Genomic DNA, 26,929 nt, shown 5'->3' with positions numbered 1-26,929 from the left:
ACCAACACCCCGCACCCCTACCTTCTACCTTCTTCCTAAAATTCACAAACCCAATCATCCCGGCCACCCCATTGTAGCTGGTTACCAAGCCCCCACAGAACGTATCTCTGCCTACGTAGATCAACACCTTCAACCCATTACATGCAGTCTCCCATCCTTCATCAAAGACACCAACCACTTTCTCGAACGTCTGGAATCCTTACCCAATCTGTTACCCCCGGAAACCATCCTTGATGCCACTTCCTTATACACAAATATCCCGCACATCCAGGGCCTCGCTGCGATGGAGCACTTCCTTTCACGCCGATCACCTGCCACCCTACCTAAAACCTCTTTCCTCATTACCTTAGCCAGCTTCATCCTGACCCACAACTTCTTCACTTTTGAAGGCCAGACATACCAACAATTAAAGGGAACAGCCATGGGTACCAGGATGGCCCCCTCGTACGCCAACCTATTCATGGGTCGCTTAGAGGAAGCCTTCTTGGTTACCCAGGCTTGCCAACCCAAAGTTTGGTACAGATTTATTGATGACATCTTCATGATCTGGACTCACAGTGAAGAAGAACTCCAGAATTTCCTCTCCAACCTCAACTCCTTTGGTTTCATCAGATTCACCTGGTCCTACTCCAAATCCCATGCCACTTTCCTTGACGTTGACCTCCACCTGTCCAATGGCCAGCTTCACACGTCCGTCCACATCAAACCCACCAACAAGCAACAGTACCTCCATTATGGCAGCTGCCACCCATTCCACATCAAACGGTCCCTTCCCTACAGCCTAGGTCTTCATGGCAAACGAATCTTCTCCAGTCCGGAATCCCTGAACTATTACACCAACAACCTGACAACAGCTTTCGCATCCCGCAACTACCCTCCCGACCTGGTACAGAAGCAAATAACCAGAGCCACTTCCTCATCCTCTCAAACCCAGAAACTCCCACAGAAGAACCACAAAAGTGCCCCACTTGCGACAGGATACTTTCCGGGACTGGATCAGACTCTGAATGTGGCTCCAGCAGGGATACAACTTCCTCAAATCCTGCCCTGAAATGAGATCCAGCATTCATGAAATCCTCCCCACTCCACCAAGAGTGTATTCCCACCGTCCACCTAACCTTCGTAACCTCTTAGTTCATCCCTATGAAATCCCCAAACCTTCTTCCCTACCCTCTGGCTCCTACCCTTGTAACCGCCCCCGGTGTAAAACCTGTCCCATGCACCCTCCCACCACCACCTACTCCAGTCCTGTAACCTGGAAGGTGTACACGATCAAAGCAGAGCCACGTGTGAAAGCACCCACGTGATTTACCAACTGACCTGCCTACACTGTGATGCATTCTATGTGGGAATGACCAGCAACAAACTGTCCATTCGCATGAATGGACACAGGCAGACAGTGTTTGTTGGTAATGAGGATCACCCTGTGGCTAAACATGCCTTGGTGCACGGCCAGCACATCTTGGCACAGTGTTACACCGTCCAGGTTATCTTGATACTTCCCACTAACACCAACCTATCTGAACTCCGGAGATGGGAACTTGCTCTTCAATATATCCTCTCTTCCCGTTATCCACCAGGCCTCAATCTCCACTAATTTCAAGTTGCTGCCACTCATACCTCACCTGTCATTCAACAACATCTTTGCCTCTGCACTTCCGCCTCGACTGACATCTCTGCCCAAACTCTTTGCCTTTTAATATGTCTGCTTGTGTCTGTATATGTGTGGATGGATGTGTGTGTGTGTGTGTGTGCGCGAGTGTATACCCGTCCTTTTTTCCCCCTAAGGTAAGTCTTTCCGCTCCCGGGATTGGGATGACTCCTTACCCTCTCCCTTAAAACCCACTTCCTTTCATCTTTCCCTCTCCTTCCCTCTTTCCTGACGAAGCAACCGTTGGTTGTGAAAGCTATAATTTTGTGTGTATATTTGTGTTTGTTTGTGTGTCTATCGACGTGCCAGCGCTTTCGTTTGTAAGTCACATCATCTTTGTTTTTAGACACACAACAAAAACTGAGATAAAAGCCCAGGAGAAAGATAGTACATGTAAGTTGTGAAAAAATCAGTCAAGACAAGGCATTAAAACCAAGAAATGAGAAAGAGCAAAGAGAATAAAAAGGTGGAAAGGGTAGGGGCCAGGTTGGGCCACCCAGCAAGGGCCACCAAGTGACCCCAGGGGAAAAGGAGGGGGGGGGGGGGGGGGGCAGAGAGGAGTGTCCCACCAATCTGTCAGGTCGTCAATGAGGCCAAAAAGCCCTTCCTTACAGGGATGAATAGAAACCACCTTTGTGGGCAAAACGTAACACCAGGTCAGCCAAGTTGGCGTCGTCTATTAGTACCAGAGGTAGCAACTCAGGAAGATAAAGATGCTGCCTCAAAGCAGCCAAATTAGAGCAGTCTGAGTAAGTGGGCCACTGTCAGGCAGGCTCCGCATTGGCAATGAGAGGGATCCCCTCATCTGAGAATGTGGCCATGTGTCAGCCAAGTGTGGCCAATGCGGAGTATACAGAGGATAGTGGATTCCCTGCGAGAAGCATGCAGGGAAGACTGCCACATGGTCATGGTCTCCTTAATTGTCCTCAGTTTTTTGGGGGAGATCAGGACGGACCAACCTGAGTTCCAGACTTCCAGCAATTGCTGACGTATAAACGACCAAAGATCTGGTTCTGGGATCCCCATTTCCAGAATTGGCATCCTGGAGGCCCGCTTTGCCAACTCATTAATTTCCCGAAATCCTAACATGACCAGTGATCCAATTAAAAACGCCTGGCCATTCAGCATGATGGAGGTCAGAGACAAGATCCTCAAACGCACCCAGTGGGTGAGAACAGTAGCATTGGTCTATAGCCTGAAGGCTGCTAAGGGAGTCATTACAGATTAGGATAATCTTGCTAGTGCAAGAATGAACATGACTAAGGATTAATTTAATGGCCATTCATTCAGCAGTGAAAACACTGCAGCTGTTTGGCAGAGTCTGGACTTCCTGCACCATGCATGTTAGTGCGCAAAGCGTGTTCATCCATCAACTGTTGAGCCATTGGTGAATACCACCTCCGAATCTCGATACTTCTCAAGGACAGCCAAGAATAGGTGGCAAAAAATCTTGGGGTCAACAGAATCTTTCAGACCAAAAGAGACTTTAAGGCAAATCTGAGGTCGGGCGTAAGTCATAGGGGTAGATGTAATGTCCTCCTGACCAGAGGCGACAGTGGAGGAATTTGCCGTTCCGAATAGAAACACTGGAGACGTGCAGCAATTGTAAGGTGAACCAAATTATCAGCAGTCGAGCAGCCTTTGTGAAAACCACCCTGAGATGCAGACAAAAGGGCACGAGACTCAAGGAGCTAACAAAGTCTCTTGCTCACCATGCATTTGAGCAACTTGCAGAGAATGTCAGTAAGGCTGATTGGGCAATAACTGCTCATCTCGAGGAGGTTCTTAACTGGTTTAAGTACCGGAACTATTGCACTTTCTCGCCACTGAGCTGGGAACCCACCCTCGGTCCAGATCCAACTAAAGATGGTGAGGATGTGACGATTCCAGCCCAGCGGCAGGTGTTTCAGCATTTGGTTGTGAATGGGGTCTGGCCCTGGGGCTGTATCAGGGCAACGGGTTAGGACACTGAAGAGTTCCTATTCACTAAATGGAGCATTATATGCTCCAGGTGGTGGGTAGTAAAAGATAAGCGCATTCACTTCTCCCGCTGTTTTATAAGCCGAAAGGTGGGGTGGTAGTTCTCAGACACAGATACGTGAGCACAATGCTCAGCAAAATGCATCTGGACCAGTACAAATGGCACCATCCAAGGAAACGCTTGGTACAACTGTGGGGGCTGGAAGCCGTAGAGTCATCTGATCTTTGTCCACACCTGTGATGGAGAAGTAAGTGGTCCAATGTTCGAAAAGAACCATTCCCAGGATTCTTGCTGTCGTCTTCTTATGAGGTAGCGTGTGCAGGCATGGAGCTGTTAAAAGGCAATGAGATGCTCTAATGAAGGGTGTTGCTTATGGTATTGGACAGCCTGACTACAATCTCTAATGGCCTCAGCAACCTTTGGGACCCACCAGGGTACCGTTTTCTGATGATGGGCTCTCGAGGAAGAGGGGGTGGCTTAGTTGGCTGTCAAAAGAATGGCTGCTGTTGTATACTGAATGGCCACATCAATATTACCTTGCAATGGGGAGCTAAGGACGACAACAGAGGTGAATCCATCCAGTCAGCATTACAGTGAACCAATCTGGGTGGATGTCCAGTAGAACAAGACTGAAGGAGGGACAGGAAGATTGGGAAGTGGTCACTACCACAGTGCCTGTAAAGTTTCAATGTCTTTACCACAGCCAGTGATCATTGTTACACCCCACAAACGGCTATGGACATTGAAGTCATACAAGACTGTGAAAGGTTGGGGGGGGGGGGGGGGGGCTAAGAGAGTACTGCAGACTGTACATCCTGTGACACATCATCATTGGGAGGGAGATAAATATTACTGATGGTAAAATTCTGATGTGCCCATACGTGAGCAGTCACAGGCTCCAATGGTGCATCGAGAGGTACAATGTCACTGTACATAGTCTGGCACATACAGTTGGTATGATTCTTAAAATAACCTTGGTAGCCACAAAGAGCTGGGGTCCAAGTTGCTGGAAACCCATATTTCCGGGATGACAATACAGAATGCAGGGTATGTGCTTAAAAGCTGCTGTAGCTCAGCCAGGTGGTGGAAAAATCCATTTGTCTTCACATTGCCTGGGGAGATCTGGTGCCTCAGGGGCCACAGGGATCTCTGCCTTGGGCACAGAAGTGTGCACAGAGGACAGTGGCATAGGGACCACTGGAGTTTCCTTCATCTTAGAGGACATAGTTTTGTCCTCCTCCTCCTTAGAAGACGAGGACTAAGAAGATTTCCCTTAAGTGGTTTCATGCACAGGAAGAATGAGAAGTCCAACAGCCACCAGCCTGCTAAGCACCTGGCTGTGGACCAACAGGAATTGTGGAAGGAAGAGTCCTAAGGGACATCTTCCTAGCTAGAGAAGCTGGAGGAGGATGAGGTGCCTCTGGCTGGGGATGGGACTGGTCCCCCAGCAGATGGGAAGCCAATGGTCCCAAAGTGTGTGCAGTGGAAGCATGAGAAGGGCCCCCCAACCACCTGGGGGACAGATACCAGCAGGTGGGCTCTAAGCGCCCACTGTAAGAAGTCCAACAGAGGAAGGCATTGACGGCAGAGAAGGCAACAATGTCGCAGAGTAGCATAAGATAATGTCATTTGTTTGGAATTAAGATACTGTTTTTGGCCTCTTGATATGTGAGCTTGTCCAGGGTCTTATACTCCTAGATTTTCTTCTCACACTTAAAAACGGAGCAATCTGTTGAGTAGGGAGAGTGCTCACTGCAGTTTACACTGATGGGGAAGGGCCACAAGGAACATTCATGTGCAGCAGATGTCCACAATCCCTGCAGACAGGGGTGGCAGTGCAACAGAAAGACTTATGTGCAAACTTCATACACCTGAAGCATCTCATAGGAGGAGGAACATAGGGTTTCACATCACATTGGAAGACCATCACATTTACCTTCTCAGGCAACACATCACCCTTGAAATCCCAGATGAAGGCCCCAGTAGCAACTCGGCTTTCCCTTGGTCCCCTATGGACACGAAAGATGAAGTACACACCCCGTCACTCTAAATTGGTCCGCAGCTCATTGTCAGATTGCAGAAGAAGATCACGGTGAAAGACTACACCCTGGGCAGAAGATGATGTTTTAATGAAGAAGGAACCACTCTTCATCTTAGAGATGGTTTCAACTTCCGCATACTTGTACTCAATATCTCTGACAAAAAATAAAGGCTTTGTAGCCTAAAAGCTGTCACCTTTGGTCCTGGTAAACACTACATATTGGTGGGAGAAGTTTGCTCCTTGACGTCTAGTCCTGCATTCCTCCCACGGGATGACAAGGGAAGGGAACGCTTCAGGATCGTACTTTATTGCATCAAATGAGACCTTTCCATTTGAAGAGACAAAATTTAAGTCACGTCATGTGTGAACTATCCACCATTGTGCCACCCATTCCAAACTGAGGCTCTCCCCATGGGCACAACCCCGCCAAAGCAATTTCTACCTGGCCAGTAATCCATTGCCAGGAGTCCCCATGGCCCAGTCATGACAGGCACATGCTCCATGGCATACATTAGGAGCGTGCAACACAGACATCAACAGTGCAATCCATGTGTGGTCAGGGGCTAACATTACGCAGGTATTTAATGACCCCCCCCCCCCCCAATGGGATAGCTACCACGGTGAGTTTTGGGTTACTGTGAAGGGTTTGGGGTGTATTATAATAACAGGTACAAACAGTGAGAGGGTGGAAGGGCACAGAGGTGGCCCATACACCACAGTGGGCAACCTTCCCTGCATAACATGCACTTCTGTAAAATGTGGAAAACATGGCAGTTCAGACCCAATAACGGGGATCATATAATTGTTAATAGAAGGTGAAGCTAGTGGTGAGAATGAAACTAAAAATCGTGAACCAAGTCCAAGCAGGGTCTTTACTAAAAGAACCATCTGACGGAAAGTCAGACAAGTTTAAGTTTGCAGCACAGAGAGGAAGCACTGCTAAAAAGGCTGGGGCCCCGTGGTAGCCAAGCATGTGCTCACCTAAGAGTAGTGAGCCTCTGGGACATTTGATTTGATTTTAAAAGATTGTAGAAGTAGTAAAAATCTAGGCACTCAAAACAATTTTGATGCCAGAGCTGAGGTTGAGGTGTGGCATCTAAAATCAATTAAAATGGAGTAAAAGATGGATGACTGATGCAGATGGCTACAGGAAGTAGCGCTGAAGCTGCCCCAGACCCAGCACGCAGTGGAAGACATCCCAGCCTCAACTGCAGGACCCTGCCATGAAAGTAGTTTAAAACGTTAAATCTGAGAATAAAAACCACTTTCACAGACTAAACAGAAAACCACTTCAACTGTCCATGAGTCATTTGTCAATAATAGGAGCAAAGAATCCTGAAGGGGGACATTCCACCAAGATGTCAGCTACTGTCTGTGAGACTCCACAATCAACATGGGATGCCACATAAAACTATGGGTTAATCCCGTATTAGCTACGCGGAGGTGACACAGGATGGTGAATTCCTTTTTGGTGGAGTGAATGAGAAGCACCATATAGCAGAAGTCTCCTTCATGGTGTAGAATTTATGAAGGGGGCCCACCCAATGTTGTTCCACCTCTGAGTGATGTTCAATTAATAATTGCTTCTGTCGTCAAAGTTGGTAGCAGGAATGAGAGAGGAGAAAGGCTAATTGAGTTCTGCAATGAATTTCAGCTAGTAAAAGTGAATACTCTGTTCGAGAATCAAAAGAGGTGGTGGTATACTTGGGAAAGGCCAGAAGATACGGGAAAACTAAAGTTAGATTACATCACGGTCAGGCAGAGATTGCAAAATCAGATATTGGAATGTAAGGCACATCCAGGGGCAGATATATACTCAGCTCACAATTCAGTAATGACAAAGAGTAAGTTAAAGTTTCAGAGATTAGTCAGAAAGAATCAATATGCAAAAAGTGGGTTACTAAAGTATTAAGAAATGATAATAATATACTCTTGAAGTTCTCTGAGAATATAAGAAAGAAAACCTTAGGCACAAGGAAGACAACTGCAAGGAAACCATGGATAACAGATGAAATATGTCATTTGATTGATGAAAGAAGGAAGTATAAACATGTTCAAGGAAATTCAGGAATAGAGTAATCCAAGTCACTTAGGAATGAAATATACAGAAAATCAAAACAAGCTTTGGTGAAATTAAAAGTAAATGCAGAGGAGAAAGCGGACAGGCGGAAAGAGTACACCAAAGGCCTCTAGGAGGGGGAGGACTTGTCTGATGATGACATAGAAGAAGAAACAGAAGACAACAGGAAAGAGATAGGGGATTCAGTATTAGAATCAGAATTTAAAAGCGTTTTGGAACACTTAAGATCAAATAAGGCAGAAGGGGTAGATAATGTTCACTCAGAATTTCTAAAATCATTGGGGAAGTGGAAACGAAATGACTATTCACATTTATGTGTAGAATGTACGACTCTGGCGATATATCATCAGAGATTTGGGAAAACATTCATACAATTCTGAAGATTGCAAGAGCTGACAAATGCGAGAATTATCAACAATCGGCTTAACAGCTCATCCACCCAAGTTGCTGACAAGAATAATATACAGAAGAGTGGAAAAGAAAACTGAGAATTTGTTAAATGACGATCAGTTTGGCTTTAGAAAGGGTAAAGGCATCAGAGATGCAGTTCTTATATTGCAGTTGCAATGGAAGCAGGACTGAAGAAAAAACAAAGGATTTGTAAAACTGAAAAAAAATATTCAACAATGTAAAATGGTGCAAAATGTTTGAAATTCTGAGAAAAATTAAGGTACGCTATACGGAAAGATGGGTAGTATACAATCTGAAGAAGGAACAAAGGAGTGGAAGACCAACAACGAAGTGCTGGGATTAAAAAGGGTGTAAGAGAGGGATGTACTATTGAATCTATACATCAAAGAAGCAATGACGGAAATAAAAGAAAGTTTCAAGAGTGAGATAAAATTCAGAGTGAAAGAGCATCAACGAGAAGACTAGATGGTGACATTGCTAGCTCAGTGAAAGCGAAGAAGAATTAAAGGATCAGTTGAATCAAATGAACAGTCTAAAGATTACAGGATATGGATTAAGAGTAAACCGGAAAAAGACAAAAGTAACAAGAAGTAGCAGAAATGAGAAAGACAAAGAGGAAACTTAACATCAAAATTGGTGAACTGAAGTAGACAAAGTTTGCTACTTGCAAGCAAAATAACTAATTATGGCTGAAGTGAGTAGAATGTAAGCAGACTAGCACTGGCAAAAAGGGTATTCCTGGCCAAGAGAAGTCTACTGATATGAAATGTGGGAAAACCAGAACGAAAGAGCACTGAAGCATTTGAGATATGGTGCTACATAGGAATGTTGAAAATAAGTGGACTGGTAAGGTAAGAAGTGAGGAGATTCTCAGCAGAATCAATAAAGGAAGATACATATGGAAAACACTGACAAAAAGAAGGGACAGGGTGATACAACATGTGTTAAGATATCAGGGAATAACTTCCATGGTACTTGAGGGCAGCATGGGAAGCTTAATACTCTGCTTCGTTGCTCTCGCATCTTGGGATGTAGATTTCACTACTCTCCTCCAGATTTACTGGGCCCTGGTCTCATCCCGACTTGACAGTTTGGGGATTAGATGGTAAAAATGTAGAGGAAGGGAGATATTGCAACATATCCAGTAAATAACTGAGGATGTAGATTGCAAGTGCTACTCTGAGATGAACAGGTTGGCACCGGAGAGGAATTTGTGGCAGCCCACATCAAATCAGTCAAAAGACTGATGCCTCAAAAAAGGCAAAATTCATTCACTGGGACACCTATATCACTTGGGACCCAGATAAAGACACCTGGGCAGGCAATACGACCAAAACCAGAGATAACCTCTTGACTAGCAGATATCACAAGGTGACAAAGGCAACAAGATCAGTAGCCTGGACTCAGCTCATTGAGTCACTACAAATTAAAACGTGATTGAAGGAGGTCTGTTTAATAACATGTATGGCTCTGTTAATGGCTATCAGCTGTGCCTTAACCCTCTAACTGCTGGAGGCGCACCATCTGCTTGGTGCGCTGAGGCGCTGCGGCATGTGGCGTAATCCGGCTACCTACGCTAAGTGCCTAACCCTTGGAGCAGTCACCAGCACCAAAAAGGCCCACGCTGCCCAACCTGCCCTGTGCTGAATACTTCTGGACTGATTATAACTCACACAGAGCCAGTGTGAATTTTTGGCAACTTTGAGCTTTAATATCTCAGGTAATAGTTTTTGTAAATAAATCAGATTTGGCTATCGTGTAAACCTTATGTGTTATCTTAAGAAAATAATGAAAAGAATTCTACGGGACATACTGAGCCAGAAAATTGTAGGTAAAATCGGTCAATAAAATAGGCGCCTGAAAAAATTTCGAAGTTTGGCTTCTTGCACCTCCTGGACTCATGGTGTGATAAACTTGAAATTTGGCATTTAGTAACCTAACAACACAAGGTTCTTAAATATAAAGTTTCATTTACATAGCACTTTCCAGTACTGAATGAATTAAAAGCAAAATCAAAGATTTTGTAAAAATATCAAAAATGGGATATTTTTGTACTGATTTTATAATTATGTGTAATAATGTTCTATAAAACATTCCAAGCTGTATAATTGGAATCAAAGTTCAGCACAAAAATCAGGCCTGAAAATAATGTAAGCTTCGGATTTGCATATCTAGTAGAGAAAATGCATGATGAAAATGTAATTTAGATTGCAATAGATTGATAGCACGAAGATATGGAATAAAAAATTTTATTCCCCAACTATATTCCAAAAATCTACAAATTAGTTGAAAAGATGTTGATTTTTATGAAAAGATGAAACGAGGGTATATTCGATACTTCTTTTACAAATACCTTTTTCTATTAATGCTTCAAAGCCAGTATCATTTGAACAACCAATTTTAAGCCCCCCAAGTATTGGCTAACAACAGAGGCAAAGTAGGAAGAAAAATTGCACTGAGAACAAAGTTTTAACTTTGGCATGTTATTTCTTATTAATCAAAGGCATTTGAAATCAGTTATGGAAAACAGGTTTTGTACAAGTAGACCAAATGTAATCTACATTTGTAGTACTAAGAATAAAAGAATATAACTGTCTATGTTATGTGTAATAATTTAATTGTATCGTACATGGATTAATATATGGGTTTTGTTATACTGGTGCAATGTAATTACATTTGCCACTGTACAGATATTACGCCATCTCAGTGACCAAGTCCATTCATTTGCCAGCAAACTGCTACATATGAAGAAATCAGGCATTGTTTGAATAATTTTACATCTTCTTTTCAGTCCGTGCTTTGAGATAGGCACTGGCAAAGTTAAAAATAGGTTTATATACACTGATGTTTTTAAATAATTCATTCAGAGGTGTCAATAAATTTTCTCAGATTTAGTTCGCAATGTTTAATAATGCTTCTTTGTATGATAAGCCTCAGAGCAAGATACAATGTGTAATGGAACATTTCAAGTTTTGCTTTGGTATCTAGTTTCCCAGCACACTTTCTCTTTCGTGCAAACCAGACGTCTGCGCATTAGCGTACTGTTCTACAAATGTTCACTCACAATAACAACCGGAAAATGTCTCCCTGTGAATCACAGAGGATTGTCGTCATCTTAATACCTTCCCTACCAGCTTTTTTCTGTTCTGCAGCATATTTTTCTACAATCTCCCCTATGTGAGAAAGGTGAAACTCTGCGAGTGACACTTTTTGCCTTGTTACCGACCGATGGAGAGCATGAGCATTTAGAATGCACAAATCCAGAATGTGAAAAAAATATTTCTAGTATCATTTCACAGTCTTACGCACTAATCCCACTGAGCTCAGTAACATGTCACAACAGTCAACTGCACCCATTCCCAAATTGTAATCTACAATACATTGTGGGATCTTTATTTTTTCACCAGTATTTATGTCAGTCTTCTCTGTTTCAACCATTTGTGTTGTGTGACTTGTGGTCAACATGCACACCTCTCTCTTTATCACACCACTTGATAGAAAGTATCGTGTCAGTAGACTTAAACTAGTTTCTCCTCGTTTTAACTTCTTCTGCAGTTTTGGCATGTTGCACCAATTCTTACAAACAGTGCCACATACAGCTGTTCCATGGTTGTGAAGAGAGACGGACAGGTATGAGCTGGAGTACCAATTATCAACATACAAAATATGATCCTGTTCCAAATACGGCCACATAAGAGTTGCCACTTTTCCATATATTGTGGAACGTAATTTCTGTTGTTGTGCCTGTATATACAATAAAATCCAAAATATACCCACTCTGACAGACACACAGTACAAATGTCTTTATTCCAAATCTACTTTGCTTGTTTGGAATAAATTGCTTAAAAGATAATCGTCCTTTGAACAGCAAGAGACTTTCATTTACACAAAGCTTGTGATGTGGACGAAATGAATTACGAAAAGTCTTACGAACTTTGTCAACAATCGTCCTAATTTTAAATAGACTGTCGCCTCCAGTACTCGCAGAGTTACCACTGAAGTGTAACATTCCCAGCAGCAGACAAAAACAGTTTCTGAACATAATTTTGCTGAAAATTGGTGTGTTCAAAAGTCTATCTCTGGACCAATAATGACTTAATTTTAACTTCTTAACTTGCAAATAGCAAAAAAACATTATTAAACATTAATATTAAATTCAGTGTGTTTCCACTTTGACAGTTGACAATTCACAGATTCTGTAGTATTTTCTCCGGTTTAAACGTAAAAACGATTTTGTTTCATCTGCAATAAGTTTCAACAGTTCTCCAGACATAAATATCACAAAAAATGAAAGAATGCTTGGGTCAGTATCTAGTTAATATTTCTGTCTTGAACTCAAATCATCAAAGTAATGGTTTAACAGCTGGAAATTTGTTTCTTTCCGGTCAAACGTGTCACTTAAAGCGCATTCTTTTCCGAACCATTTCACTGTCACTTTCTGATAACTGAGATTCAGATGAACTGCTGACTGTAATACTTGGTCTCCACTCTGACGTAAAGGGCTGAGGACTACAGCTTCGAGATTCTGTTGAAGACTAATAACTGCTAGCAACATCAGATAATTCACACTCACTGTCGCTCCTAATGAGCATATCCAGGATCTCACTATTTATGCAACCATGGTGGCATGACATTTTTCCCACAGAAAACAAGAAATCTGATGAAAACACAGGAAGCAAAGCAGAATTCTGCAAAGAGGAAAGACAGCAACAAACATATACGCACTCTCAAACTATACTGTCAAACCATTGAACAGCTACTGGAAGAGCAGGGTGGAAAAACAGCTCTGCGTCTTTACACGTCTGTCGTACTCAGGCAGCTGGGGACTCAGCGCACCTTTACTCATCCCTAGAGATGGAAAGGCTGGTGGCACAGTACGCATCAACACATCCTTAGCGCTGTAGGGAAAGCTAGGGGCTGTGATTAACCACTCTGGGCACACCAGGGGAACAGTGAGGCATGATGAGTTAAAAACACTACACATTGCTGGCAGCAAATGTTGTTCCTGACTGGTGGGAATTGTAAAAGCATGTCCCATCCTCTACATGGTTTAAGAGCCATCAGTGTAAATTATGTGACACATTGATACTACTGTAAACAGAGATAAACAGATGGCATAAGTAATGGGTCCTTGAAGCAGATCAATCTGGATTTGTTGTCTGGATACTAACAAAAGAGCACATTCTAAGTAGGTTACGTGGAAGTCTCTGCACAAGCGCATTCCACGTAGTAGTTTCACCAGAGGGTGGACGTCAGGAGTCAATACCCCTTGAATGCAAAAAGAATTTGGTGTGCTGGATGATTAGGTAGTTGCCGAATGGTGATTACATACTGAAGAAGAGTTTGTATCATTGAAACTGAATAGGTAAGATCCTCATTACAGCAAGGAGACTGTCTATAGGGCTAGTCTGGAAGATGCCAATGGTCAGTCTTACTCCACAATGGTGGACTGGGTCCAATAATTTAACATCAAAGGTGCCACTGAGTCATAAATGAGGCAACAATGGTCCACAGTTGGGAAAAGACCAGAGCCCTGTAAACATGGAGGAGAGTACTACAATCTAAATCCCAAGAGATGTGGACAAGAGAGAGAGAGAGTGTTAAGCTTTCCATGCAGCTAGTCTTTAGTTGTCAAATACAGGACAGCCATGTCAGGTTTTTTTTCTTTCTTTCTTTTTTTTAAAAAAATAAAATAAAATAAAACACAAACCCCAAAAATCCATACACGACATCGACATCCAACTAATGCATGCCCAAGAAGAGTTTTGTGGCTGGATGGACCATGTTACGACGACAGAAATGTATGACTTTCATTTTGGAAGCCATGGGAAAGGGTTTTAAGTAGAGGCTCTTTGGATTGTGCCTTGGAGCTGACACTCTGCTGAGGCTACATATAAGGAGCTAAACCAAATCAAAAAGTCATTAATACACTCCTTGAGGGGACAACATGTATGGTCGAGGTAACTAACCAGTGACAGTAATGAGGAAGAGTGTAAAACTCAGCAAGGAGTCCTGCAGGACGCCATTGTCTTGGATCCTTAGAGGGGGAAGGGGGAGTTGAGTGATGTACCAATTCTAACCCAAAACAACCAGTGGAAGAATACTAGTGTACAAAAATTGGTAGAAGTAATCGGAAGTCCATGGAGGAAAAGTAACCTGTGAAGGCCCCAAACTTTGCCTAAGCCTTAAATATGTCACCGAAGATTGCAATGAGATGTTGGCACTTAGAAAAAACCTGTAGATTGCACTTTCTAATCAAACCAGATGGTCGATTGTGGAACATCATTTCCAGAAACCATGCAGAGGTGGACAAATGGTCCCGCAATTCAAGAATACAGTGTAATCCTTTCAAGCAGTTTGCATTGCACACTGGAGAGGCTAACTTGTCAGCATCTGTCAATGGCCATGGGGTTTTTGCCTGCTTTAAGGATTGGGGCAATGATACTATCACACCACTCTGAAGGGAAAACACCTTCTAGTCAAATATGGTTGAAGACATTGAGTAGACAGAGTCTTTGAGTAACATTCAGATGTTAGAACATTAGGAATCAAAAAAGCACCTGGGGCCGTATCCTGTCATGATTCAAGTGCCTGAAGGAGTTCTCAGTCAGTGGAAGGTTCATTACATAATTCATTTCATGGGGAGGGGGGAAGGAGGGTAACAGATGGAGAGATTTCTTCATCTCCTCTTTTCTGTTCTTAAAAGACAGCCAGGTAAGAAAAGGATGCTGATGCTATCCCAGAGAGGGTCACATGGTGCTCACCAGGAACTGATGCATCAGTAGAAATACTGCCACGAAGGAAGAGACCAGTTGTTTATCTTTGGTAGCCCAGTACACTGCAGAGCTTGGCTCACATCTGAGATGAAGAGGCCTATGTTCTCAACAGGGAGATATAGTGTTCCCAACATTCCTTCTTACTGTGTTCAATCAGGCAGCAATCCTTGGCATAGAGCTGCATAAAAGTAACAGGGCGATATGTGAAGGATGTTGCATGAAATTTACAGAGTCCTTCAATGAACATGAATAGCTGTTGCAAAGTCTTTGGTCCACCATGCAATCAACCAGCAGTGGAGAGGGCCTGTAGGCAGAGGAATAGCAGTTCCAGCAGAGTGGGTGACTGTGTCACGGACATCTACCACAACCTTGCCAAAGTACTCTGACAGAGAGGGAACGAAGGTGACAGCAGAGGTATTACAACTGCCAGTTAGGTCTTAGAAGAGTCCAACATGGTAAGTGGTCAGGCGATGACAAACAAGTGACAGGAACCAGAAAGTGGCCACTGTCACTAAGATCATTGTGTAGCAGTCATTATAGCGAAGCTTTGAGATGGGAAAGAGATCAAAAAGTTGATAACGAAAAGTTGCCATGAGAGGCACTGAAGTGGGTAGGAGTATTGTCACTGACAAGAAACAGACCAAGGTACGCAAAAAAGCTGATCAATCAGAAGGCTTTAGATGACATGGCACTTTCCCACAGGATGTGGTGTGCACTGGGGGCAGGGGGGTGGAGGGGGGGGGGGGGGGGTGGAGGAGAGAGAAGGAGTTGTTGGATATAAAGGTGTCATCTGAAGGAATGTAAGTGCCCAGCCTGGGCATTAAGAAATATTACGAACAGTTATCACTGGGGACATTTCCACTTGCATTGCTATTGTTTTCAATGTGTTATGGAGAAGAATTCACAGACTGAAGATATCTGTACAAACCAATATACAGACCTTCTATATGCTCTCTTGGACCAGTACGGTTCTGACAGAACGTACGGTAACATCGAAAAGCTGGAGACTGGTCATCTATGACATGTTTCTTGGAGAGTAGCACAGATCACAGAAGAGGAGTAAATTAGTTGTTGTCATAGTAATACCCATTGTAGTTCTATAGGATCATCATGTTGACAGTGTCCTGGTTAAGCATAAAGTGGCCAGAAGGAAAAGCTATACCATAGAATCACTGTCTGCCGCCAGCGGGGGTGGAACACCACCACGGAACATTGGTTCAGAGTACAACATGGAGGGACGTGGCACCTCCGGGGCCACTGGAGTAGCTCTCTCCTGAAATGATTTCTTTGTCTATTTCATTGTGTTTGACAGTTGAAAATCTTTTGAGGGCTTATCCACTGTGGGTGTAAAAGTAGAAGAGGTTCAGGGAGCCCTGGGATCCACAGTGGTTCCTTCAGCCACTGGTTGGTGTCAGGTCACTGGTCTGTTGGTTTCCAGAGAGAAGGTTCCTGAGAAGTAGTCCTGGTTGGTTGATTGGTTAAAGGTGGGAGAAGGGACCAAACTACGAGGCCATCGGTCCCTTGTACCTAATAAAACAATGCCACAAGTCTGAGAATAAAACAGACGAAACATACAACACAAAACGGAAAGAAAGGAAAAGCCACCAGAACGAAGGGGAGGCAACGAACACTAAAAGGAACAAAAGAGGACAAGAAAACAGAGAAACGCTAGAAATGGAAGACAGTAAAACATGAAAGCAGATTACAGTGGCTGGCCAACCACGAGAATAAAAAGGGAAAATCAGCCACTCTGCAACACATTAAAACCTCCACCCTAAAAGCACTAGGTTGGAAGACACAGAGGGACAAAGGACATGCACTAAAACCTATATAGAAGTATAAAACCCACTCTCACAGATAAAATGTAAAACTAAAGCTGCTATGGAGGCATTGTCGCCCAACGCCGAAGGCAGGGTGCTGGGAAAGTTAAAACACTGCTGCAGAGCAGCTAAAAGTGGGCAGTCATTTGGGAGCCACAGTGACACAGAGGTGTGTCCTCGCGACGGAGTAGGTAACCATGCATTAGCCACATATGGCCAATGTGGAGCCGGCAGAGGACAACTAATTCCCTGCGAGAGGCCCGCATGGAAGACTTGCGCACATTCATAGTCTCCTTAATGACACGCAGTTTGTTATGCATGCTGTTATACCATTCCATCTCCCAAAGCCAGAAAACCCTGTGGTGTAAGACTGAACGCAAGTCAGCTTCGGAGATGCCTATCTCCAGGAAGGGCTCTGTAGAGCTGCAGAGCTGCAGCAGCGTGCAGCGATCTGCACCCCAATTGGTGTTGCTCAGGCAATGAAGGGCATTGAGGTGCTGCCAGCACTTCTGCTTAAACTGATGAAGCTAAGGGAGCTAAGTCAATCGAGTGTCAAAAACCAGTCCTAGGTTTTTATATGTCTCCACTACAATGAGTGGATTGTCATTAAGGTAAAGTGTGGGTTCCGGATGAACGATACGACGCCGACAGAAGTGCACGACACACGACTTTGCGGCTGAAAACTGGAAACCGTGGGCTAAAGCTCATGATTGGGCATTGTGGATTGCTCCCTGGAGGCACCACTCAGCAACAACAGTACTGGAGCAGCAGTACAAAATGCAGAAGTCGTCTGCATACAGAGAAGGAGAGTTGGAGGGCCTGACTGCTGCCGCTAGACCATTAATGGCCACTAAAAATTGAGAGACACTCAATACAGAGCCCTGCGGGACTCCATTCTCCTGGATATGGATGGAACTATGGGAGTCACTAACTTGGACACGGAAAGTACGGAGCGACAGGAAGTTTTGGATAAAAATTGGGAGTGGTCTCCGGAGACCCAACTCATACAATGTGGCAAGGACATGATGTCAAGCCGTGTCGTATGCTTTACATAAGTTAAAAAAGATGGCAATCAGGTGTTACTGTCTGGAAAAGGCTGTTCGGATGGCAGACTCGATGCGATGGTCATAAGATTATCAGTGGTAGAGCAATCCTGGCAGAAGCCGCCCTGACATTGAGCCAGCAAGGCATGTGACTCCTGGACCCGACCCAACCGCTGACATACCGTACGTTCCAGCAGCTTACAAAGAACGTTGGTGAGGCTGATGGGCCGATAGCTATCCACATCAAGTGGGTTTTTACCGGGTTTGAGCACTGGAATGATGGTGCTCTCCCGCCACTGCGATGGAAAGACACCGTCATACCAGATCCGGTTGAAGATGATGAGAAGATGTTGCTTGTAGTCAGATGAGAGATGTTTTATCATCTGGCTGTGGATCCGATCAGGCCCAGGAACTGCGTCGGACAATGTGTAAGGGCACTGAGGAACGTGTAGTGAATGAGAGGATGCTCCCTTCCAGCCGCCGTTTGAGTGTGCGAAAGGCTGGGGGTAGTTCTCCGACGCAGAGGCTCAAACAAAGTGCTCGGCAAATGCGTTTGTGTCGGTACATAACTCGCCATTTATGGTAACACCGGGGACAGCTGTTGGGGCCTGGTACCTGAAAAGACATTTGTCCAGACTTGAGAAGGTGCCGTGTGGCACCCAATGGTAGAGACGTATCTCTCCCAACACTCCTTCTTCCATTGTTTGATAAGGTAGTGAACACGGGCACGGAGGCGTTTAAAGACTATGAGATGCTCCAGGGAAGGCAGGGTGTATACATGGACAAGGAAACAAAATTCCCGGATTTCCCGGTTAAAAATACACTTTGTCCCGGGTGACAATATATTTTCCCTTATCAATCCTTTGAACGGTTATGGTTTTATACACAGGCGTACAATTTCCCGGCACTTTAGAAAACAAAACTTCGATGCGCTTTTGTAAGCCGTTCGTAGCTCATGTCACGTGATCTCGCCAGCCGATAACAGTGGATATTCAGAGCATAGGACACAGGATGTAGCCAGCCAACAGCAACATCACCGTTAAGCAGCGTGAACACACAAACAGCGAAAGTTAATAGTTTTAATTAATATAAATAGTGTTGCTACAAGAAAAGCAAAGCTTTCACATATAATATTGTTCTCAAGCAGCAAGAGAAGCTAAGCTTTCGCATATACTGTTGATCTTTTTTGCGCCTGTTGCACTTTAAGAAATCACACAAATGTGCCAGTAAAATGTTTAATAATGACATAAATGTCTGATCTTTAGGGTTCGAAATTCGTCAAAATGGCTCGTCATCAAAGAGTTGATTTTTAAATGAGAGTCAAACCCTCTGTGATTTAATAAATTCATGGTACATTCTTGCACTTAGTTCACCTTACGTAAAAGATATTTACTTTGAAAGTAACGCTTTTAAACCACTATTTGCGATATTTTCCCGCGGTCTGTTAGAAATAGGTTAGTTTCAGCAGTTGCCAGAGAGCGCAGATAACAGGCGACACCGCGCTTGGGTAGTTATCATGACGTACAAAGCCTGTATGTACGTACGTACGTATAAAACATTGAAAGATCATACATTATGTCATAAAAGAAACAAGACATCAGAGGATACTGCAAGAGTATCGAAATTTCGTGAACCATATAAAAATGTGCACATTTAAAGTGCATACTTAAAGTGCACATTTGTATGTCCAGATTCACAATGAAGTAGACCTCAAGCTGAGATTAAGCTTTTCAGTGTGGTTTTGGGGATGTAAATTTTCTTGGAGTACCAGTACTGTATTATATCAAGTTCGGTTCTTTATTATGGCGTAATGTCATACGTGCTAGAAAATGAAAACGTGCACTTGAAATGCAGCGAACAGTTGAAACTAGCCAATACTGTGGAATTAAACATTTCGTTTCAAATACATTGATTGCCTCTGCAGAAAAGGCTAACAAAATTCAAATTTCTTTAGCAAACAGACAAAAATAACTTCATTGTTCCACAAGGCGGTTAATGCTCGACTGTCAGAAAGGTGGAAATAAAATAAAATCTGAAACTAATGACATATTTTAGCCTTCCGTAATTATGTGAGGGTGTTTTAATTCACTTGATAGCTCCCGGCCACAGATATCTGTTTTGTTTTCCTTTGACGTGAGAGTAAACGAAGCAGAAACAGCATAATTACTAAATGTAAACACGGGTCATATGGAGACTACCCACTATAACTCAGACTGCTCTGTGCATCAGCCCCGGATCTACGACATTTGTGAACCAGGTCAATACTAAAAAAAATCGAATTTTCAAAATATGTTCATCTTGTAGCGCACCATCTTTCTGAAAAGTCCAAAACATAAAATATATGTATTCGAGGAAATGTAAGACATATTATTTGGTCTTAAAAGTATGACAAAGTGCAGTGCCATGACTCTTTATAAAGCATTTTTCTACTGCACGTCCAAACTATAATCAGGAGAGTGGAAATTGAAATGTGCTGTGGCGCCTCTCCTTCTCCCAGTCGGCCGGTTTGACAGCCTGCCCCTCTTTAAAAAAATCTCGCAGTTAATAGCGGATGGGATTATTTGTAATCGAGAGAACAAGAATTCTTCAGAAAATTGAACTTTTTATTGCCTATTAGTTAACAACTTGCTGTTTTGTGTGGCATAAAATTAAATACAGGATATACAAAATCAATACTGACAAGAGATAAGCAAGAAATTACACATTTCTTCAAACCTTAGCATCTAGTATTTTTTTTCTCTCTAATCTTGCTACAGCTTTACATGGCGTGCTTTCCTTTCTGTGAACGAATATATTACCTCATCAAAGTTTGTCAAATGTTTTGCTACATGAAAAATCGAAATGTCGTTATCTAATACTGAAAAAGCTGTTAATACAAATAATACCCAAGACTGATGTGGTTTCTCGATCTGATTTCGTCTATTTTGTCACTGTCTACTACATAAAACAAAATAGGCCTTTCTAATATGGTAGCAATTTTGTAACACACCAAATAAACAAGACTGTTTTGGCACAAATGGCCATTTTTATAACATGACAGAATATAATCCAAGAAGTACCAATAACAAATGCCTATTAGGCCAACAACGAGCAAAAAGCTTTATGTTCGGAAATAGTTTCACATTTCATTCATACGCACCACCTTCTCAAGCATAAGATCGAAAAGTAATATTACGAAATTTTTATATAAATTTGGAATTGTCTTATTCTTCCATAATTTGTGTTGTCCCCGTTTCTTCTCCTTCCTCGTTCTAACAAACAATCTTGTCATCACCAATTCTGTAGCTATTGCTGCCATTGTTAAAATTTGTTCACCAATTAACTTCACTAACCCTGCCAGAATCACAGGTTTAGTTATCCTGCGATTATTTTCCGGTTAGGTGTTATTACGTGTTCGAACAACACGTTTTCCGCATTACTTCCAGAATAGAACTTACGCAACTGCTAGCCGGGGACTGTACTACTGGTCCTTACAAGTGTAGCGATCTGGCCAAAACCTTTCTGTCAAAATTTTTTTTCTTGGATACACTGAGAAGATAATACGTAATCTTTCTCACCTGTTATTCCTGTCAGTCGTTTATTTCCATTCTGGTAGTCTGAATCTATGGATTTCGCTAGTAATTATAAGAATGCTGATCATTCTCAAACCCAATCAACCACATAATCAGACAGTGATTGGCATTCATCCGTTCGGCTTTACTCCCTCAGCTCGTATAGCCCCGTCCCCTTTTGTCTGCGGAAAGTTTATTTCTAGATGCGATGAGGATTCTCCTGACAGAAACATCATGTACACTATGCATGCATTCAAAAGTCAACTTATGATTCATTCAGAAATCAACTTAAAATGTGTTCAAAAACCAACAGGGAAGCGTTTCAAAATCATATGAATAATTAATAGACAAAATTGCGCTGGATGCTAGGCGCTTTGTGAAACAAGTTTCTTTCCTCAAGAATATGAATTTGGTGCCCCCTTTTCCCGATAGCATCTAACTGCTTGCTGCGACTGCTTGCACAGCGAACAGCCACATTCCTGTAGCCACAAGCGGGAGAATCTACTACTCAAATGCGACTCACTCAACTGCGAATGCGCGTTAGCCCACTCTTAACTGCTAAAATGAATCTAATATACAACCCTTTGACACGTTTTGCTGTTGGCAGCTGCTTGCATGAGCACTGTGTATCGTTGTTGTATATGGCGCACTTCCTTTGCAATTTAAGTTATTTTCGTTTTTTTCTCTTGTTTATGTTTTATTGTTGAAGTATTATTCTGCAGTAGCGGGATACAGTAATATCCTTTGTTAGAACATCGGCTCTTACCAGTCAAAATTACAAAAATTTAACTGAAAACTAAAACAATGAAAAATTCCCGTAATTCTAAAAATATCCCGGGTTTTTCCTGGTTTTTTTCCAGATGAAAAGATTCCCGGGTTTTTCCCGGCTCTCCCTGGTCGTACACACCCTGGAAGGGTGCCGCTTATGCTGCTGTAGAGCTCGCCTACGCTCCTTAATTGCTTCAGCAACTTCCGCTGACCACCAAGGGACTGCCTTACGCCTTGGGCACCCTAAAGAGAGAGGGATCGCATTTGCTGCAGAAGAAACAATTGTGCTAGTCACCTGCTCAACCATCACATCGATGTTACCATGTGGGGGAGATTCAGCAGTGACAGCAGAGTTGAAAGTTCCCCAGTCCGCCTTGTTCAATGCCCATCTAGGCATGCGTCCGTGTGCCTGAAACTGGGGCAGTGACAGGAAGATGGGGAAGTGGCCACTAGCACACAGGTTGTCATGTGCTCTTCAGTGGATAGATGGGAGAAGTCCTGGGCTGCAAATTGATAAATCAATGACCGAGTAACTACCATGTGCCACACTGAAATGTGTGGCGGCCCTAGAATTTAAGAGGCAGAGGTAGAATTGTGACAGTAAAGTTTCGACATTCCGCCTCAGCCAGTAAGCATGGTACCACCCCACAAGGGGTAATGGGCATTAAAATCTCCCAGAAGTAGGAAAGGTTTAGGAAGTTGATCAATCAGTGCAGCTAATACATTCAGGGGTACTGCACCATCTGAAGGAAGATAAGATATACACTGCAGACAGTTATTTCCTGCGTCATCCTTATTCTGGCAGCCACAGCTTCAAGAGGGGTTTGAAGGGGCACATGTTCACTACAGTCCGAGTTTAAGACATAAACGCAAACTCCACCTGATACTCAATTATAGTCACTACGGTTCCTGTAATATCCCTTATAGCTGCAGAGGGCAGGGGTCTGCATTGCTGGGAACCAGGTTTCCTGGAGGGCAATGCAGATAGCAGGTGTAAAGCTTAACAGTTGCAATAGCTCAGCCAGGCGGTGGAAAAAACCGCCGCAATTCCACTGGAGGATGACATCGTGAGACTGGGAAGGCATGGAACACTCAATGAGGCAGTTTACGCCTCAAGAGTCACCTGCTACCACCGATTTATTGCCTGAGCAGTCTATATCCATTGTGAATGAGGGTCTGGCGAGGTCTAGGTCCTCAGCGGACGCCGAAATCTCCACCCCATCCTCAGCCGCAGAGCTTGTAGGTAGCGGTGGTGTGGGTGCCACCGCAATTTTCTTGGTCTTAGGGGTTTTCTTTTTGGATTTCTCTTGCTGCTCCTTGGTTTTCCTCCCTGGCTGGGAGGACTTCACTGGCTCAGTCTCCAGAATTGAGGATAAGCGTGAAGTCCTACAACCAGCTACTTTTGGGCTCTTCAGCCACTGGCGGGTGTCATCTTTCCCACTAGCAGAAACCTGGGAAGGGAGTGACCTAAGAGACCCCTTCCTAGCGAGAGAAGCCGAAGAAGACTTACGCTTTTCCGGCTTAGAAGTGGGGACGGACGTCCCTGATGGTTGCGCGGGGGTGTGTGTGTGTGTGGGGGGGGGAGTTGTTGCTCCAAAGTAGCTGGTGCAGGAGCAACAGGGCGGGAAATGCCCCCCTCCATCAAGGGGGCAGGTGTAGTCTTCTGGCTCTGAGAGGTGACCTGGGTTGGCGGAGCTGATGGTGCCAGAACTGTTGTAGCAGCGGCGTAAGACAATGTCATACGCACAGGATACAGGCCTTCAAATTTTCTCTTAGCCTCAGTGTAGGTCAGACCGTCCAGGGTCTCGTACTCCATGATTTTTCTTTCTTTCTGGAGAATCCTGCAATCTGGCAAGCAAGGTGAATGGTGCTCTCCGCAGTTGACACAGACGGGAGGCGGAGCACATGGAAGATTGGGATGTGATGGGGGTCCGCAATCTCAGCATGTGATGCTGAAAGTCATATGACTGAACTTCCAGCATTTAAAGCACTGCATAGGGGGAGGGATACATGGCTTTACATCACTGCGGTAGACCATCACCTTGACCTTCTCAGGCAATGTGTCACCCTCAAATGCCAAGATGAAGCACCAGAGGCAACCTGATTATCCCTTGGACCCCGATGGATGCGCCAGACAAAATGAATGCCTAATCACTCTTAAGTTGGCGTGCAGCTCGTCGTCAGACTGCAAAAGAAGGTCCCTGTGGAATATAATACCCTGGACCATATTTAAGGTCTTATGGGGCGTGATGGTTACAGAAACATCCCCCAGCTTGTCACAAGTGAGTAACTCCCGTGACTGGGCTGAGGATGCTGTTTTGATCAAGACTGACCCAGATGTCATTTTGGACAAGCCCTCCACCTCCCCGAACTTGTCCTCTAAATGCTCAACAAAAAACTGCGGCTTCATCGTCATGAAAGATTCCCCATCAGCTCTCGAACATACAAGGTACCGGGACCAGTAAGATCCGCTGCCATCCTTAGCCTGATGTTCCTCCCGTGGTGTGGTCGAGGAGGGGAACGATTTGGGGTTGTACTTCTGCGCATTGAACTGAGCTTGTGATCACTTAGATACTGCTGGTGTTTCACAACCAGCAAGAGATGATGGACTACGCTTCATTGTGTGTCATGCACCCTGATAACACCCACTCCAACCAGGGGCCCTCCCCACGGGCGCCACCCAGCCGCAGCAACAGCCACCTGGCAGGATGGCCATTGCCGGGAGTCCCGATGCCCCAGGGGGATGGGCATCTACCCCATAGCATACATGGGGAGTTAATGGCGCAGGCATCAGCAGAGTGATCCCTGTGTGGTCAGGGGGCTACAACCAACAGGGTAAATGACGGCCCCACCACAACACACTGGCTACCGTGCTGGATATCAGGTGCAAAGAAATCGATGGTCATCATCGTCGCAGAAATCGACACTGCATTGTGCATGGTGGAAGACGCACCCAGGCAGGTGTCCTCGCCCAAGAGATGGAGAATGGGCAGGACTGCAATGCGATGACGAGAAAGTGGGCTAAAGATCTCAATGCGTGATGGACACGATACACCTTGTAAGACGCCCTTCCCCAATTGGCTTGCTCTTCAGGAAAATGTTGAAGAATGGAGGTCAAACCCTACAGGGGACCATCACATAAAGACCGAAACATGTGAAACTCCATTTAGTTGCCTCGTACGACAAGTAGGAATATTTCGGGCCTATTCTAACACCCGGACCTGTAGGGGGAAGGGAGCCCTGTTAACAGTACATACCAGATGAGAATGCTACTTCTTTGGCAGGTTAAGGGGAGTGGTTTCCAAAGATGGTGCATCAGGGACCATGTAAGGCCTTCAGTTCCTGTAGTTTGTGTCCCTTAATTTGGGTATCTCACTTCAGGGATACAGGAGGGTGGTCATTCCCACAACTGATACAGATGCAGTGAATTTTCACAAAATGGCCAGCAACAGTCTACATAAATTGGGTTATATGTATACCTGGAAGACATACAGGGTGACAATTACTGAGCTACATGAACTAAAATCGTCATAACTTATGAGTGGTTTGCATTAGAACGTTCAAATTGCACTTTTGGCCACGGGGCATGATGGGAATTAGTAATCACTGTATGGTTTGGTTTAGCGACAAAGCCCTCTTTAATTTGGATAGGTTTGTCAATAAAAACTGGTGTTTTCTGGGACAGAGAATCCACATTTCACGATTGAGAAGTCTCTTCACCCTCAACAGGCGATGGTGTGGTACACAATTGTCCAGCCACAAAATAATTGATACAATATTCCTTGAGGGCACAGTTACACTACCTTCATGTACCAAATGATACATGAAGATTTTGGAAGAGGATTTCATCCCCATTATCCAAAGCGACCATGATTTTAACAAGATGTGGTTCATGCAAGACAAAACCTTACCCCATTGAAGCAGAGGAGTATGCCCTGGAGCAGCTCTTTGGGGACCGCTTTCTGGCTCTGGCGTACCCAGAGGCCACTGGCATGGGCCTTCACTGGCCACCATGAATACATGCAATTCCTTTTTGTGGGGATATATTAAAGACAGGGTGTAGAGCAGTAACCCCAAAACCATTGCTAAGCTGAAAACAGCTATTCAGGAGGTCATCAACAGCAACGCTGCTCCAACACTTCAGCGGATCATAAAGAATTTCGCTATTTGTCTGTGCCCCATCATCGCGAATGATGGCAGGCATATTGAACATGTCATGACCTAAATCCAAATATCTGTAGCAATGTTTACATGTTGAATAAAGCGTGTGCATGCCACAGTTTGTAACTAATTTACTTTTTTTCATGTAGTTCAGTAATTGTCATCCTGTATGTTGAAATGTTGACATTTAAAGCAACACAATGGGGGCGAGGAATATGGCTTCACAGCACAACAGGGAACTATAATTTTCACCTTCTCTGCAGTTGAATCCTCCTCAAAAGCAAAAGATGAACGATTCACTGTCAATCTTACTGTCTAGCGGGCTTTGATGTACATGTTGTACAAAGTGGATCTCTTGATTCCCCAAGTGTTTACACAGTTCTTTATCCATCTGCTGTATCACGTCCAAGTGAAAAATTAAACCCTTCATCATGTTTAAGTTCTTATTAGGTGTTATGGTGACAGATGCACCACCAAATTGTTTACAAGGGAGTAATGACCATGACAGGGTAGGATGTGCCATCTGAATTAAGGTGGAGCCACTTCATAATTCAACAGGGGAAGAAAGTTTGCACATTTTGTTTTTAATATTCTTCACAAAGAATATTGACTTAGCAGAGAGAAAGGACCCTCCATCTAGGTGCGA

General features: G+C 44.0%; 1 protein-coding gene across 2 annotated transcripts in view; it reads right to left on the bottom strand.

Annotated features, from left to right (window-relative positions):
• Positions 1 to 26,929, bottom strand: part of LOC126480751 (nucleobindin-2) — an 87,485-nt gene that overhangs the window by 44,358 nt on the left and 16,198 nt on the right. The window lies entirely within an intron of this gene.

Source organism: Schistocerca serialis, chromosome 5 (genome assembly GCF_023864345.2).
Source record: "Schistocerca serialis cubense isolate TAMUIC-IGC-003099 chromosome 5, iqSchSeri2.2, whole genome shotgun sequence".
Classification (NCBI taxonomy): domain Eukaryota; kingdom Metazoa; phylum Arthropoda; class Insecta; order Orthoptera; family Acrididae; genus Schistocerca; species Schistocerca serialis.
This window is presented reverse-complemented; position numbering and strand designations above follow the sequence as displayed.